Consider the following 20,170-nt stretch of genomic DNA (forward strand, 5'->3'; position numbering starts at 1 on the left):
TTTAAAAATATAATTTTTGAAAAATATGAACATTTAATCATACCCTTGTTTAATGAGTAAGGTTACAATATTTTTAGTGTGTTGAAGATTAAAACTGGATCATAAATAAAATAATTAAACAACTCGCTAATTCTGTTTTAAAGACTTGGCTGCAAGTGGGAAAGACAGGATATGGAAGGGAATGATGAAAAATTCACCACGACACCCATCCCAATTGAAAAAATCTTTCTTGTGTAAATCAAATGCGTGACGCCAGTTTTACAATTGGCTGTCTAATTAACTGCGCTACGGCGCCTGTTCCTTTGATTACACATAAAATAAACATATCACAACAGAGAAAGAGAAAATTTTAGAAACGAAAATATGGAAGTATAGGCATTTAAAGGACTCATGATGTTTAAGCTGGCTGGTTTAAGTGGCCACATTACACACTCTGTAACTATGTTTGAACATCCATGGACGAGTATCTTCAACCCTTCCTTATCTTGGTTTTTATTCGGTTTTATTTTGTAACTGAAATTAATAAAAGTAAATACAGTTATGGATACCATTTGTGTATGCAATATGATCACGATAAATAATGATAATATTTAACATAAGTCCTCCATATAATTTGACAAACAATGGAAAGGGCAGTCAAAGCAGTAAAATCAAAACAAATTTAATTTTCATTTTTAAAGAATAACTCGTATTAAAAAATGTTTGTTGTCTTAAATGGTTTTTGGCAATGTGGAGGGAGTGCTTTTACTGACAATTTGTTTGAGGCTAAATAGCTGAATCCTTTTTTGATGTGGGTGAAATTCGTCTAACCAAATATTTTCACCTACTGACAAATAAAAGAAGTTCAATCATTAACATAGAAAATCAAAAAGCTTTAAGTATTTATTTTTTTATTTTTTTTTCATTTCATTGAATTATTATACTCGTAAGTTAAAAAATAAGGTTAGTTGATCGTACAAATGAGCATTTAACAGCTCAAAAAAGCAAAATAACATTAAATTTGTATTCTTTGCATAAGGAGTTGTAAAAATATAATGGGCAGAAGTAATTTGAAACAATCAATTCCCTTTGGAAGGGTTTGTTATTTTTTTACCATAATTGAATGGCAGTTATTCTTGTTGAACTTTGTTAAATACGATAAACTCAAGAAACTGTTAAAGAAAAAGACTTGTATTCCAAATTTATCTTCCGACAGCGCAGAATCAAATCTTTTGAAAAACTCGAATATTTATATTGATCATATTAGTATTGTGATTACATTATCTATGTTTAGTTCCAATTTAAATTAAATTATAAAACAGAACACCAGGGAAACTGTTTTGACTGTACTTACTGGTTAAATATGTTATAATTGATAACTGCATTTAATATAAATGAGTGACTCCTTTTTTGTCTTTTTTTTAATCAATCTATAATGTATATTTTGTAATGTATTCAGAAAAACCTGGATACTTTATAATATTCTCAATGTTAGTAAAAAATAAATAAATGAATTATGATTTTTTTTATTTGTGGGACTGTGTAACTACAAAAATACTCGGTGTCGGCAGTTTGTGTCTTGGGCCTTAATGACAAATTGCAAAAACTTTAATTTCAGTCAGAAAGTTGGGATAGGTAATTAATAATCAAATCGAAAACTAAATTTAAAAGTAGTATGTTCGGAATGTGCAAATAAAGCTGTCTGTATGTCTGAAAGTTTTGGGCAAATCATCAAATCGTCTGAAAGTTTGATCTTTGATGCGAGGTTTGGCGTTGTCTGAGATAATTGACCAACTTTTCATCATAAGCCCAATAGAAAGCTCTTGAGTTTTACTATGTAAGCTGAGATTCATTTGCCGTCAATATGTTTCAGTTGTAAAATCTTACAATAGTCTCAAAGAGATTTTTAAAATGATGTGTGATTTAAGTCAAAACCATGTAGTTCCAATGTTTTTTACTCTTAAAAGCCAGTGCTAAAAAAATCATTAGGAACGGTGCTGTAACGTCCTATTACATTATGCAAAAGACAAAATATTCTGAAGAAGATATTAAAAAAAAAAAACGGAGAGACAAGCTGTTTAATTATTCTTTTTGCACACAACTTAGGCCTGTTACAGCAAAATAAATTAAAAATCATATTTTTTGGAGGTCTTTAACTAGCGTACGCTTTCGCGCACTGCCTATAACCGATTGATTTGAACGAATGAGAAAAACGCATACGACTAACGTTTTCTTTGTCTAATGCATGGTATTTGTATCTAATCTGGATGCCGTTGTCTCTTTCAAACAAACACTGGCCATAGAACAGCGTCTCTTTTTCCCTTGTTATCAGTTATATTCTCGTCCTCTTTCTTTTGCAGTTAAACATACTTATTGTTGTATTGGCATCACTATCATTCATTTAATGATTCTTCGCATAAAAAGGATAAATATTTTTTATATTAAAATCCTGCATGTTTGTACATATTTTACTTTCTAAATCCGGTGTAAAAATAAACATTTGAAGATCACAAAAAACATAACTTCATAATTTAAATAAATAAGAGAGATAAATCAGTATTGTATAGTATATAGACTCATAACCAACAAGATTTTAATTATTTTTTTTAAATACAGAAATATTTTAAAGCGAAACTTTTATTATTTTAAGCCTTTTATTTAATTTATTCATATTTATGTAGTGCTGAATATTAACATAATATTACATAAAACATCAATCTAACGCAACGCGAATACAATATATATAGGAAGGACAAGATGAATGAGAATACAAATGATATTTACTCTTGAAATTTATTGCAACACAGAAGGAAATCAGTTTTGATAAAGTAATATAGAAGTCCAGGCATAAACAGGGCTTATGATTTGTCATTGGCTAGGTTAACCCTTTGCTACCTGAAGGTACAAATGTATCTTGGTGTAAAATAACGCATATATCTTTTGTTTGATAACACATTTGATGTAACTAATCATTTTCGTTACATATTTGGACATTTTTTAGTATTTTTGGCCGTTTTGAAATAATTAGTTCCGAGAATTCTGAGAATCAGTTTTGCGTAGAACTATCACATTTTTGGCTGTGTATTATAAATACTACTTTATAAACCTTAAAATTACAATATCAAGTACGTTCTTTTTTCAAGCATGTTTTTTGTTTAATAATTATTATGCCAATTTTTCATTTACATATTAAAAATACATCGTTTTGATAAAATAACAACATTTCAATTTCCTGACGGTACAAAATTGTACACATTTAAAAAATAAAAAAAATAGTTTTAAAATTAACAGGAGAAATGTGTAATAGTTTTCAAGCTATGATTAAAATATAAAAAGTTCTAAAACTCGACTATATCTATGTTCAGAGGTTAAAGGGTTAAGTGGCCACATTCCATATTGTGTAAAAATCACTACCAAACCTTCTACCTGTTTCTCTAAGTAAAATAGCTCAAACCTTTATCGATGTGTGAGATTTATCTTTTGTGTAAAGTGGCCACTCAACCCTTTAATCCCTGAACAGCTATGCTATCTAAATGCTTAAATTTCTATATCCGCTTCTCAAAGTTGTCTTCAAACATTTAAAAACTAATATATTTTTTATTTTTTTTGTGTTTGTGTTGTTGTTATTATTGTTTGGTGTGTTTGGAGGTTGGTGGGTGAAGTGTGGAATGCAGTGGAGAAATTAAACATGTCCAAATTGTGTATCTTTTATTTTTGAAAATGTACTGATTGTTAAATACCGTTATTTTACAATCCAAATTCATTAGTTATGCATTCTTAAAAATGTTTAAAAGCGAATATCGTAAAATCTCAGGTTGAAATCCAAAATGTTTTTAGGGTTTGAGGGAAAATAATTAAAATTCACAATACATTTCATTTTCGTGAGTAGATTTCGGATAGAAAAATCGGGAACATTCACCCTCCAATTACTTGTATTTTCCTTTGTAATACAATATTCGATTTAATATTTTTTGTACAACTTAACCGTGGAGATTTATCTTGCTAAATTTAATTTTCTCGAGCTTTCTGGAGCATCAATAGAAACATTACTGGAAACGGAGATTATAAAACCTACCGAACGAAAAAATTCTGCGCATCAAATCTTTAACATACCAAAACAAGTTAAAATACGTTGACTTACATGTTGACTGTTCAATATAAAAATTTCATATTTAAATGTAAGGGACATTTATTTTGAAACAAAAATCATGCCTTTTAGCATGCTTTCCTATTTCGAGATAACTGACACTATCATTAATACTACTCTCGACTCAATGCACAGTAACATAAAGCCAGCTTTCATTGGAGACATCCATCGGTACAGTACTCGATCAAAAAACAATATATATATTGGATCTGTGAAGTCTACGAAGTTTGGTACTAGATCTTTACAATACATAGGTTTCAAGGAATTTAATAAATTGCCACAAAAATTTAAAGTACCTATTTCAAAATATAGAAACAGGACGTGCGAATTGAAGAATTATTTTTTCCAGAAGTACTTTGAATAAATAATGTTAGTTTATAGAGAATGTGCATCTTGAACATATACCTTTTAATATTTCACCGTTTTTGCTTGTATATGTAATTTTTAATACTATTTAAATGTTATTTGTGTTTTTTTCTTTTTATATACTTTTTTTGGCTTGTATACATAATTTAAATTTTTTCAACGTTTTTGATAAAAAAAATTATCCTGTATTGGGTGTGCGCATATTTTGTTAATTAAAAAAAATGATTTTATTTTGTACTAGTTCAGTATGTATATATACATCCATGTAATTTTTAAACTTTTTCAATTTTCTTTCCCAGATTGCATAATGTAAACATTATTTTGAATTTATTTCCATGCCTAGTATTCTGTTTATTCTGTTATTTTCAAGTATTTTTCATACCCTTTTTAATTTGTAGTATATCATAATTTTAATTTTTCTGCTTTTGTTAAATAATATTATAGTTTAAAATTTAAAAACGTCTCTAAAAAAATTATTATCTGTATGTCCCTAAATGAGTTTTTTTTTTAAAAACTCCTTGGGAATATTGTATATAATTATGTATAATATGTTTTCAATATAATAAAAAAAAAATTTAAAAAAATTCGACAAAAAGTTATTTTGTTATTCTTATCGTATTAGCTAAAAGCACAAAAAGTATATTTGAAACAGTAACTAGTATACTAAATAAAAACCATAACGTATGCTTAATTATATAATGAGGAAGACCAGTGTCTTTTTTATTTTTTAAATTATTTTTTTTAATATATAAATTTACCTAGTTGCAATATTACCCCACAAACTTACACTGAGTAAATTATTTATTTTTCTATTTCAATACACTACTAAAATGTTTGAGTTATGCGTTTCGAGTTAACTTTCTCATCATATCTCACACAACTCAAAAATGTAAATGGTTTATACAAATTTATTGACGAATGGTGTCTTACCATGAAATGAAAAATATTTTTCATATAAAAATATAAGATTAAATATTTTTTATATTTGTGGTCTTAAGCAAGGCACTACAGTGCGTTCTTGATTGCCCTAAGATTATACCACTTATTTATTTTAGAGTCTCAGTAACGCAGACCAAAAACCAGTTTATATTTAAAATTTCTAAATGTTTCACTAAATATTTTCAAAATTCATTTGCAAATATAATGCAATATGTGTAATCAAAAATTAATTGTATAGATATTTATAACATATTTTAAACTTCCTTAAAAAATTAAACTTCCAAAAATAATTTAAGTTATGATGTTGCGCCTTGAACCCGCAGCCTATAATATGCAGGTTATTTGCAGTTCTGTATGTAGGCACGTAATATATGTACACTGTATGGTCAACTATAGTTGTATTATATATTATAATGTGCAACTATGTGACTAATACTTAAAAGTAGATATATTTTTAGTAATATGTAATACATTTACATTTTTAGCAATATTATAAGTTTTGTATGATTAGTTATTTTATGTTATGTATATTTTTTATGTGACAACATTTACAATAACAATATTATGTGGAATCCTCTAATTGGACTTTTTGAAATGTATTTATGGTATGATTGTGTCTTATAAATTCATAAATGTCTGTTAGCTTTCCAATGAAATAAAATAAAAATTACAAGAAAATAAAATAATGTTTAATTACACTATGGTAATGTATTAAACGTGACAGAAAGTTTACTTTAGTGTGTCTCTAACACAAACGAAAATTGTACGTTAACTTGGTTAACCGACAGGCGCAATACATCAATATAGAGTTATTAAACTTTCGAAAGCATTGTATTGGGTGTCAATATAAGTTGTGTCCATTTTTTTCACAATTTAGAAAAGAGCACCAAAATTAGAGGAAAATTTTCTGGTCTACAAGATATTGTGACATTCCATTTTGAAGACTTGTGTAATAAAATAAAATAATGTTTGTAACATAAAAGCAATCACAACATCTTTTAAAGCAGAAAAATTTCTTTCGAATGACCATAACCCTTACCACTTTTTTTTGCTTTTGGAGCTCATTTTAAATATTGGAAAAAAATGGACGCACCTTACGTTTACATCATCACCATCACCATTTCATATCCACTCCCTAATTGGAGCATATGGTATCCGCAAAGAGCCTTTATGCAACTCCATCGGCTGCCAACTCCTGTACGTCCCCCTGAGTCAGGTTCTCTTCCCCAAGTTCTGACATAAACTGCCGACAGTCAGCAGTGGACGTCCAGGACGTCGAGAAGCTGATGTCTTGTAAATTATACAAGCGTGGTTAAGACTCAAAAAGGCATCCGCAGTATATTAACTAGCCAACCGTATCGTCTTCACTTGACGACAGTTGTCACCGGAGTTTGGTGCGCCCATTCTCTTATTACTTCATTAATCACAAAGTCAAACCATTGCACACCCAAGATTCTTCTCAGACACGTGTTCTGGCGTTAACACTTCATTTTTACATATTTAAAAACTAAGTAACAAGAACGCTGTATTTTTGGGTGGGAATTTGGAAAGGTTTTCATTAAAAAATGCACAGTGTGCAATTCCGGAGAGACCAAGGTAATTATAAGGTCTTTAAGTGTACCGTAATTCATATTAGTTAAGGTAACATATTATATCCCAGTTCATACGGTTAAACACATGCTAGAGAAGCAGATAAACTAACAACACCAATAAATTCTCCAACTATATGACTAGATTCTAAATTAACCAACTTATTCCATGAAATACAAACAATGTTTTGCTAAAACTAACGTTGGAATTCTCATTTTACTTTGGCTTTGAAAGATTAATGCTTATAACTTTGTGGTTTTAATGCAAACACGTATATAAAGAGATGCTGACTAAGTAAGATTAAGGTATAATTAGTCTACTCGCCAGGGCCCAGATAACAATGGAAAGTAAACAGAGAACTTCAATAAGTAAAAGCGTCTTTGAAAAATATGCAGACCAGTTTTTGGAGAAGATAATCAGTGACATGTTTGGTCTAACGACGAACTGTGAAGCATTCGGTATACTTAACTTCTGCACTATTTCAATTTTATTTATTAATATTTATGTATATTATAAAATGGGGTATCTTAATTCACACAAATAAAAATAATAATAAAAATTCAGTAAAATTAGGTATATAAAAATAACACGCAAGTATAAATAATATCTTGTGAATGATATAATGTTAAAAAAGTAAGAGAATCTTGAAACGAAAAACTCCCTCAGAGACAGAAAAATATCAATGTCCAAAGTAATATTGTTCAACATAGAGATAACCCTTCCAACGGCACAGCCATCGGCAGGTTTGTCTTGTATATCGGAATATGAATCAGTCTTCGACGCTATCTAAGGTAACTATCCGGAACATAAAAGCTAATGCTCCGCATAATTTCAGGGTTGTCAATAATACCGCGCAACATAGTTAAATGAACATTCCTTCTGATCTTCAAACTGTTGTGACCGAGCATACCCTGGTCTATTTCTATCTACTCCGGTATGCTCTATCGATTTGTTATCTCTGACGTCATATGATTGAATTCAACTAATAAATGACGCCGAAAATTTACTCCGCGTTCCTTACTTGATTAAAATTTAAAATAGTTTTCATTCATATTTTAAATAGAATTCTGTGATAAAAAGTAGCCATTTATGTAGTAGATAGTATCGCAGAGTCCTTACTAGACTTGCAGGTACATACCGATGTACCTATCTCAAAACTTGAAGTTTGGCCCGTGTTATATTTATATATTACGAACCAATTTTTTTTTTTCCAAACACAAAAAAAATCAATGAATTATGTTATTTAAATTATAAGGTGTGAATGTGGAAAGAAAAATCCATTTAGTATTATGTTACATTAAAATAATTTACATGTCTAAGGTTTATTATCTAGGATTTGAAGTTGAAAATTTGTCATAACAACTAATGTGTTTAAAGTAAATTAACATCTATAGGAACTATAACAGAACGGTAAGAAGGAATGGAAGAAAAAACGGAAATTAAAATTCAAGCTTACTTTATATATTTACTTTACTGTTCATCTCGCGATCAAGAGGTAAGTGCGTTTGACTACCATGCAAGATGAATCCAAATGGAGTTTTTTCCTACTATGCCGCATAAACAGAACTGATCTAAAATTATCTACTCTTTTTAATTTTAATTTTTTGTAAATTTATTGATATAATTTAAAGTTGCTAGAATTCCACTCGTCTATGTGCTTTGTAGCAGGACGATTGGTAATCTTGCTTTAATATGTAAATGTTCTCAACCATAAATTTTGTCGATGGGGTCTAGAATTTCAACAGCCCATGCGCCCAGTAGCTGCAAGACTTGTTATAATCTAACTCCTATTTTTAAAATGTTTTTTCTATGTTTTTATTATATAAACATAAAAAATTAATCGGAACCAGCATGAACACGATCACAATACTAGAGAAAAGAATAAAATTAGACTTCCATTTAGGAAAAAGGCAAAGTCACAAAATTCAATTTTATTTTAAGCAATTAAAAAGTATTACGAAATGGAAAAAAATATTTAAGAAGAAAAAAACATCAAAATTTAAAATAATGGTCAAGACATATGTGATAAACAATTTATAAATTAAATATATTTGCAATGTTATTATTAGAACACACATAACAATATGTATGATATGTGTGCCCTTCTTTAAGATTTAAATAAAAATAAATAAATATCATTCAAACACTTCACTTCACTGTCAAATTAAAACCAAATGTGTATGGGAAATAGATTACTTATCGTCCATGCGCTTTGTAGCTGCAAGACGTGCAGGTTTACTTATTTATTGTACAGCGTCTTTGAGGTAATTTTCAGAAAAATTGTGACAAATAAATTATCCAACTTAAACTATATACTAATGAAGAATTTCAAGGCTTTTATAAAGTTTTGTTATAATTTTGGCGAATTCATGTTCGATCAATTTAATTCCTGTCAGGGGAAAATTCCCTTTAATCTTTTTCTCGATTCAATAAAAGATATTATTATGTACTTCTGGTTTACTTTCTTTTAGCACAAATACGCTAAGACTACCAGATTAAAGAGAGCTTTTTCGGGCAGGTTTTTTCGTTCGGCAACGGGCAATTTCCCCTTGTATATGGACATTGAAGATTGAACTCCTCAGATGCGATTGGGGGTATGTGGTGGGCAAACTACCATACAAGATTTCTTGGGTTTCTATTCTCGGCAAGCTCGATATTAAATAGTTTCTAAAATTTTTAGTAACAACTTAAACAAAAAAAACGAAAAAAAGAATTTAGGAATTTAAAAAATACTACTATTGAATAATGAAAGTTCGAATGAATTGGTAATTGAATGGATGAATGAGTGATTAAATGAATCAAGGAAGGAAATAATGAATAAATGAATTGAATTTATTATTTGAAATATCTGTTGGTATCCTGGAGGGGGAGGGATAGTCACAATTCATTTCTTTAAATTAATTTTGAAGATGCAGACTGAATATCCAAATTCCGTTGGCACTCTAGGCAACAATAACCGAAACGCTCATCTTGTTTATCTATGGAATACCGAAAATAAATGATTGATAGAATCAATTCATTCGATTTTTTATTCGTTCAATTACTAATCATTACATTATTAAATCCACTCACTTATTTTCATTTCCAAATTATTACCATCATGATTGTGACCAATGTAGTGTTTTTGACAATAATATGTGCAGATTAATAAAAGCTCTTGAAAAATACATGAAAAATCATGAATTCCAGTGTAAAAATTTTCATGTGACTTTTCAAGGGTAATAAATTGTTATGCGAACAACTTTACTATGTATAGTGTAAACCGGTAAAATATTCCGTAACGAAGTTATTATTTATACCTCCGAGTCACTCCTATGAATCCGAATCTCTTTTGTTAACATAATATGTTCGAAAAAAATAGGTAATATTATTCCTGGCGTATGTTTGTTTGACAAAACGTTCTTGTCAGGATGTCGTTAGCGCGACAATTTTGGTAAGGTGTCAAGTATTTTCCTCCGATCTTTTGTTCTACGGCGTATTGTTATTTGACAATACATCTACCGGCACCATTACACGTCCATGTGTGTATGTACATGTGCATATTGTACCTACATGCGCATGTCGATTTTCGTTCGTTATTTGAATTCTGATTTTATTGTCAAAACGAACAAGAGAATTTTTCGTTCAGGCAAAACTAATTTACTGCGGTGTTGTTTAATTTGGTACGCAGCGTAAGCTTTGTTCAGTTCGCCCATTAAAAGTAATTCTGTCCAGGTTGATCAGTTAATATTTAAGCTCTGTACAAAAAAACTGACTTTTGTGAGTCGATTGCTTAATAGAATTTTACACGTTTTTTCATATTTTTTATAATAAAAAAATTAATCACAGTTGTATGTTTTTTCTAGAATAATAAAAATGTTTTCATTTTTAATGTTGTTCAATTATAACAAATGCAAGTTTTATAAGAATCTTAAAAACAATAAGAATATTTATTTAAATAATAATTTTGACATACAAACACACCCACAAAACCATAACAATAATAATAATAATAAATCTTTATAAATCATATTACACATTCAGTATAAAAACAAAGGTATTTACTCGTATGGTTAAATCGCAGACTTACTGCCACTAACAATATCTCAATGTCAAACAAAAAAATACGTGCATTTTTTTTTAACATGTTAACCGTAAAAATATTATATTTAATGTTATTTCACACCTAGTGCTTGCAATACTCACATTTAATTCATTTACATTTAAAATTTATATTTTAAGCACTTACTGTGTGGTTATTCTAATAATATAAATAAAACAACTTTGTTCTTTGGTTTCAAAGTTAACAATCTATTTGTAGTTAAAAACAAAATTGTTTCATTTATTTTCTCATTTGCATTTTTTCAGTTACGTCTTATAAATACTCATTAATCGTATGGTAACATTTATTACTATGTTTTTTTACGTAAAAGTGTTTATACATTTTGAAATTTAAAGAAAATAGTATGTTTAAAAATAATGTGGTGCTTTACATCATAAAAGGAGCGTCATCTTCGGGGGACCACTGGTTAAACCTGAGGTTGTTAAAGAACCCGCCTCCTACCTAATAGACCGATACTTAGATAACTGATCTGGGCTTGGAGGGGAGATTTAGCAAAATGTGAACTCTCGCCTTCCACACAGTGGCCAGGGTTTTATAGACCTGGGCATGGAGGGCGAGAAATAGTCACGGGGACTTGTCACAATAGATCTTCACAAGTCGCAGTGATGTCAGGAGCTTGCCTAGCGCTGACCCCCACCATAAAGATTAAGAACAATATTTGAAATAACTAATAGTTCGTTAATAAAAAAGTTCAACTTGACTCTGGCAAAAGCATAAAATTTAATATGCAAAGTTAATTTTAATGCCGTTTAATTAAAATATATATGAAAACGATAAAAAATCGTCAAAACCTCATTTTTCCTTATTTTTAAAAACGTAAAAAAACCGAAAAGTTTTACATGAATTTTATGTGCAAAAAATGAATAATTTTAAAAAATAAATTCCAAAAATATTACTCATTTTTGTATTGAAAATTGCATTTTGCTTTATAGTTAAAGACAAGTGAAGATAATTCTGTTACCTTTACATTGCAATACGGGCCCAGTTTTTAAAACAATAAAAATAAATTAATCATGTACGAGTAATAATACGTACTAAAGAACACGTGTTCTGAACACTTCGCATGTTCATCGGATAAAAACATAGGAATGCAAATTGATAATGAATGCCATAATTACGACGAATCTTGGATTACAGACGCATTATGCAGCTTGGTCAGCAGAGACAACCGTGAACAAAGAACAATCTTGTTTGTGAAATAAACAAATACTTGAATCTTCTTCACACCAGTGCAGTGTGAAGTATCTGAATCACTTTGTAATTATAATAAAAATAGTAACATATGTATGTTTTTATATAATTTTTTAGTTTTTCAAATAACATTTTGTCGATTCAGTTCGTTTTTATCCAACGAAACAAACTAAAACACAAATCTGCCAAAAAAAAGTAGGCAAAAATAATGACCATAACTTAAGGTGATTCTAAACGAAAATATGACACTAATATTTTATAGATGGCGCTTTTATAGCTTTTTATTGGAAAATGTCATTTTTACGTTTATTTTCAATGGAAATATTACACCATATTAATTGTAACAAATACCATAACCATATAATTTAGGTATTTTTCACAAAATGGTGTACAAAACAAAACAATATTTATGACCGTGACAGGCGCCGCGGCGCAGTTGGTTAGACGGCCGACTGTGAGACTGGCGTCGCGGGTTCGATTCCCGCCAGTTGCAAGAAAAAAATTCCAAGAAAGATTTTTTCTCAATTAGTCTGGGCTTGTGGTGTATTTTTTATTACCTTCTTTCATATCCCGACAAAGGGATTTTGAGTATTATTAAATTAAAATCTATAACCTTCTTCCACTATCAATCAAAACAATTAAAAAGAAAAAAAAATTGCTATAGAAAATGGATAGTGGAGCTAGGTAGAAGTAAAATGGATTATCTCATTCGCCTAAACCAATATTGAATCAACTGCTTCATAAGTGTATAGCTTATGTTAGGTTTTTGTTATTTTTATTGTGCGTTTTGTAATATAAATAATATAGATGTACATATTTACCTAGTTTTTAAAACAGTCTGAATATTTTGTTAATTATCTCAGTTTATTAAGCTAGTCTTTTTTTTTATTCTCAAACGTAAAACCATTTCAAAAAAGTGTATTGTTAAGTGTCTTCGGCACGGGTAACCTCAGTGAGGTAACATTGTTTTGATTATTGTATATAGTTTTTAAGAGTAAAATATGAATAAATAAAAAATAAATTTAAATAAATAAAGACTAAACAAAAGAACGTAGTTATGCAAAAAGCAGCCAGCCACATATAAGTGAAACTGAGATATTAGCACTTTTGTGAAAAGTGTGAATAATCAAATTTACAACAGTTGGAATGTTTTTGACTTTGACAAAATGATAAAAAAATTAATAAATTAGTTTTTTTTTCTATATACGTATTACAAACAAGAATCTAATTATGTATTTGATCAGTTTTTATCATCATCATCATCGTTCCCTTTCCGCACCTAATAGTGCATAGGGAACTGAATTGGTACACCAATCGCAGCGTATCTTGATAATTTTTGTTAAATGAAGGTGAGATGATCAGTCTTACGCTTCAGGTACCAGTCCAGGAACTATGAAATATTCTTGTGTGAAAACACCCTTTTGAATTAATATTTCGTATCAACCATGTCGGGAATCGAACCCGAGACCTCTTGCATGGCAGGCTAACGCGCTGACCATTACACTACGAGGCTGACCAATTTTAATGATTTTTAAAGTACCTTAAGATTTTTCTAGTTCAGTGGGTGTTTTGTGCAAATTGAGAAATGCCGTTCTTATGATCGACACCATTTTCAAAAGGTGATTACTATAGTTTTTTGTATGAAAGCGGTCTGGCTGATTTTAGTAAAACACAGGATTGACCTTACTGCATCCGAAAACATCATTTTTTTTTTTAAATTGTGGACTGGCTGTTTTCTGCATAATTACGTTCAAATTATGTGTCCCGAGTACCGACAAATAATCATTTAGGTACATTATTTAACAACAAACTACTCAGCCCAGTGCAAACATCATTACTAAGTTTGTACATAAACATGTCAATATAATTATACATCGTTATCTTAGTAAAACATGTTAACTAAGGCATGTTTCAAAATAACAAATAATGTCTCCCTTCGGCACGGGACACCCCGTTATCTTTAAAGTTAAAAAAAATACATAAATTTTGAAATAATTAATGAACACTTTAAGCACCGGCCGAATACACACAGAATGTACCCTGTGCCCGACCCATTTTTATGAAATTTCATGATTTGTGAAAGCTTTCTTAAAAGTATCATAATTATTATGAAAATACTGGGTGAAATCAATTGAAACTTTTGAATGATAGCAAAAAGACATTTTTGAATCATAGTTTTGCAAACATTGGCTTTTATGGAGAGCCACATTGCAATGTTCGCACGTACACAGGGTTTCACTCCTTTTTTGTGCTTTATATCCCGGAGCCGTGTAAACATGTGATTATAATAATCACGCGTTGTGTCCCGGTCCCGTGTTTTCACGTGGTTTACCAGCAGCGAAAACGTACTAATAAAAGTCACTAGATGTTAATAAAATGCACTTTTTTAGACAGCTGGTAAACCACGTTACAACACGGGACCGGGACACAACGCGTGGTTATATAATCACGTGTTTCCACGGCTCCGGGATACAAAGTGTTAATAAGTAAAATAAAAAAATACAACAGAGATGTAGAATATTTTTGTGAAGGAAATAAGGAAGTCTAAGCATTTACAGGGCTATGCCCTGTGATTGGATGGTTTAAATGGCCACATCACTGTGTAACATTGTTCGAATAATCATATTTTTTTAATATTCTTCCATAAGTTGACTTGAGCGAAAAAAAATAACAGAAATCTTTATTGTTGCGAAGAAATTAATCTGGTTGAATTATTTCACAAACAAAGCAACTGGGCAACTAAAAATAATTTTCCGATTTCTATACTTCTTCTTGGACCAGCTGGTTCAAATACAATATTTTGATTATGATAAAATTATAAATAAACTTATCAATAAAACTTCTTGGTTTAGTTTTACTTTTTATTATTTTGACCAACGACAACATCTTCAAGACTTGTGAATTGTTTACAACGTTTACAGTTTTTATACTATTCTTAACAAATTTTGGAGATAAGATCAAATAATTATTTTTACCGGGGACAAAAAACATAAATATTTACAACTAGTTACAAACAGCTCATTTTGAGGAGTTTTGGGATCGAAATTGGGATGAAGCTTTTATTACTGAGAAGGTGGGAAAAGAACAGAAAAAAACACATAATTTTATCATAATCATGAACTATGGAGCTTTATCAAGAAATATCAACAAAAAAACATCAAATCACAATATTTTGAGTTTGTAAACAAAATACTGTATTTGACCCCCTGGGGAGTTATTAAGATTTACACTTAAAAAAAGAGACGGAAATCGTTTTAGAAAAGAAAATATGGAAGCTTAGACTTTATGACCTGTCTCATAACAGAGAAAAAGTACGTTATCTATGAAAAGACGTAAAAAACTGAAAATTATTATGACGAATTCGGTAAGCATCTGGATTTATTAACTATGTTTTGACCAATCTCAAAGATATCTCGAAAGTGATGAAATCGGTGACTGCATATTCTAAATTTGTAGATTAAAGTATCACTCGTCTTTTATTTCTATAAAAAATTACAATGTTTTGTTTTTCACAATATTTTTCTAGATATCATAATATTGTTTATTAGTTAAGGTACAATTGTTTTTTTACTCTTTTTTTATACAACTGGTATCTTAAATAAAAACATAACATTACAAAAAATATTTTTGTCTATTTCGATACGAGTTTTCATTGTGCATTAATTCAGTGGAAAACAATACAAAGTGATTAACCTCAAATGGGGTAATTGTAGCGGAATACATTAGGGATATAATATATATTCTAAGCGCAATACCATATTGGCGTGAACACGATACCAGAGCTTTCTCGAAAATCAACCCTAAGAACATCACACCATAATGCCAATCTCAACATTAATTAAACTCTTGCTCGTTAACACACATTAAAGACAATAATTGCCTGAAAGACACAACCGGTAAATCTAGATGTGTTCATTTTCACCACAGGTTTGATATACTTTATTTACATTCACATATATACACAATATCTTTTGTACTACAGTTCATTTGTTTATTTACTATTTACGGTATATTATATATATATATATATCAAGGGTGAATTGTTCAAATAAGCGATTATGCACGGCTTGCTAGTATATCTGACTTTTGATAATAATGTTTTATAGTAACTATGTTTATGGGAAAATAAATTGAGAAATTGTTTCTTATATAATTCCCCACCACCGTTTATATTATCTTACAAAAAAATAGTCTATGAAGCGCGCCCGAACCGTTCTCAGTGAACGATGAAACTAGCCAATTACCTCAGCTTATTTCTCCATACAAAAAAGGTTGCTATATTTTACATAGTTAACCTAGTCTGGTTTTAAAGGATTAAAACAAGCTAACAGATTTCAAATATTATTCGAAGTTTCTCTATTTAGAAATTCGTATTTCGAACGTTATTTCCGGCGGACTATTTTTTTTCGATAGGATACCGTTGACATAGTATGTATCACATAGAACAAGTGGCGTTCAAAGTTGCCGTTTTTGGCATTATTCATTTTAAAAGGAATCGGCCAGTGCTTAGTGTTGAAATTTAAATCATAGTGGAAATATCTACTGAACGTCATTGTGGTAATTTTAAATAAACTTTTGTACACGTATTCAATTTAAATATTGTAGAATAAAATTACGTATTCCGCGTGGTAAAGAATCATTGTTTTTCGAGTTGATTTTCACAGAACCACATAAAACATAGTAATTTTGAATTATATAACTTGTATATTATGTACTTATACGTAGGTACTAATTAATATGATTTTTGTAGATTACCTAAAAAATAAATTTCGGTTTGTTGAATATAAACCCCCAGAAGGTTTTTACATAATAGGTGTATGGTATAACAAATTAATATCTAATGAAGAACACATTACTTTCATTTTTCTATTTTTTTAAATATCAAATGAATTGATGCTTTAAAGATATAATATTAGGTACATACTTAATTATTATTACAGTTTTAGGCAAAAAAAATAAGTTTACGGAAGGTATTATTTATGTGTAGGTCAAAAAAAAGTAGGTGTGATTTTTACAGCATTCGAATAATGCAAATTATTTTGATTTTATCGCCGTAAAAATTTTTACTCTTTAAACTGAAAATGAAAAACAAAACATATCAATTTCTCCATACTCGTTTTCGAGCCGGTGTAGTCTGACGATTGGAGAATAGAAAAAATATTTCTGTCTACCAGACGCCGCGATGAAGCTAGACTGTAATCTTTTACACCTATTTGGTACTTTAATACTTATCAGTCTCATTTAATCAGAGACGTCCAGTGTGCCATTTGCCATTTTATGAAAATTGATCGAATCATTAAGAATTCTTTGCTTAGAAAGGGATGTCAAGTTTAAGAGGTTAAGTAAAAATATATGATCAATCTGTTCAGCTGGAAAATGAAGTTTAAAATTTATTAAACTAATCAATTTATTTTGATCTTTATTCCAACTTCATTACATGCACAGTGTCATAAAAGGGTAACCTTATTATTGAGTAATATTCCAAGTTACTTCTAACTAAGGCAGAGAACAATGTTTTAAGGGAGTGTATGGATTAAAATCTTTAACAGTTCGAAGTAAGTACCCGAGGCATTTCATCCCCTAGTAAGTTATCTCATTATGTGAGGAGCAAATGACAATTTACCATCAAACAGTATTCCTAATTCTTTTATTTGGGCAACTCTTACTAGAAAAATGAATTTAATTAATAATTCGAAATAACCATTCAAAAAGATACATGATTTAACAAAAGGGCAAATCAGTTTGAATTAATTAATACGCTATCATTATTTCCTTATCCGCACCCGGTGGTGCACTGGGAACTACATTGGAATTCCAATTACAGCGAATATAGATCTTTTTTGTTACATGGAAGGTAAGGGGATTTGTTTTGAAACTCTACCAATCCAGGAACAAAGAATTATGGCACTGTTCAAATCTTTTAAACACACATTTCAAGTCTACACTGTCAAGAATTAACTCCAACAACTTATGAAAAAAATGTCATTTGGCAATAAGACAAATTTACGAATAATATTTCCAGAAAGTAAAATAATTGACCAAGTATGACCATGTTCTTCTAATTTAATTAATTAATTAATTCTAATTGACCAAGTATGACCTTTCGCTTCGAACTCAAATCGCTTCATTTTTATCATTTTATATTATTCTTCACAACCCTTGCGCTCCTAAATATTTTTCAGAGAATTTAATTTACCTTTCTGATCATGGTATTTTGCTTCGCTCTTCTCAGGAGAAAACACTTTCCATTCCTTGACATAGCACATCATTTTTCAGCTATTGCTTTTCCGTTAAAGCTGCTAGACTTTGGAATGAGTTACCTCTGCATATAAAAAGTGTACTTCCTCTAGCCACCTTTAAAAAACGTCTGAAATATTATTATATATCCCCAGAATCCTAAACTCCCTGAATATTTTTTTCTTTTTTTCTTTCCTCGGTTCCTTTGTCTCTCTTCTTCTCAACTCATTATCTGTTTCTACATTCCTCATAATTTAACATACAAACATGTGTGCAAGTCTTATCTATTTATATAAAAACAGCTATACGTTTTAGTTAATAAGGTTATTTTAATTTTAAATATGTATCTTTTGATAAGTATAAAAAAATATACCGGTACCGATAAGGGCAGGTATGAAGGTCATAAAAATGAAATTAAAATATCGTTATAAATTAAATATTACAACCAAAATTATCTTCTTTTAAAAAAGAAGAAATACAATACTATAAAAAAAGGTTTTAACTAAAATATTTTAAAAAAAAAATATTTTTTAAAGTATTACCGAAGGCATAACTTTACGTAGAAATAAAGGAAAACGTCACAAAAATGTATTTGATTTAAAATGCTTGTGTTTTTTTTCGAAAACAAAAAGTTAAAATTTTGCTTCAGCCACTTCAATGTTCAAATTATTATCTTTAAATTGTAACGACAAATTTTAGTTCTCTTTATTAAGATCCTAGATACCTGTCTAAATTTGAAATGGCGTAATTTGCCGGTCTAAAAGTAAATATATTTTAATTATATAAACCTTTAAAGTATATTTTTTAACAAAAAATATTGTTTTTATCTAATTTATGTTATTTGATTTTTTTATTATTGCACGATTAAAAAGAACATTCGTTTTAAAATGGCAAAATCGTATGATTTCTTCATTTTTCGTGCGTTTTACCAGACTACAGCCGTAACCAAACCGTTATTTAGTTATATAATTAAAAATCATGTCACCAGTGAATATTTTCTTTTGCAGTGTTCCATATTTAAGAACTTTTAAAGTTATTATCGACATTACTAAAATGATATTAAGGACCTTGTTAAGACTTTCATTTTACCTCCCAAATCTGATTCCTATAATACCTTTGTTTGTTATCGCGAAGCTTAATAATTAGCAGTTAAGATCGATGAAAACAAAATAGCACATGTACTTAATATTGGATTTGTTTTGTTTTGTCAATCGCTTAAGATTGGAATTTTATTATATTCACAATTATCTTCTTATTGAATAACGAATCTATTTGAATTAATAAGATTCTTTACAATTCATGTTATCAAGATAATTCTATGAACTGAAAAATTCGTACCAAACATATTTTTTTATTTTCTATGAATTTAGGTGATGAAAGCAATTAAATAGAATTCTAATTATTGAGGATTTTACAGTAATTACTATTACAATTAAATATCACATTTTTTATAAAAATCAACCTAAGGATGCTGTACAATGAGTATTCCAATACGTCTTGCAGCTTCAGAGCGCATGCATAGTTGGGATTCTAGTTTTTTGCTTGCAATTATCAAATAATTTCATAACAGAGAAAAGATACATAGATTACAACACATATTTCAGCTATAGAACGCATGA

Source organism: Micrasema longulum, unplaced genomic scaffold, assembly GCF_059751315.1.
Source record: "Micrasema longulum isolate JH-2025_06_02 unplaced genomic scaffold, ASM5975131v1 h1tg000265l, whole genome shotgun sequence".
NCBI classification, from domain to species: Eukaryota; Metazoa; Arthropoda; class Insecta; order Trichoptera; family Brachycentridae; genus Micrasema; species Micrasema longulum.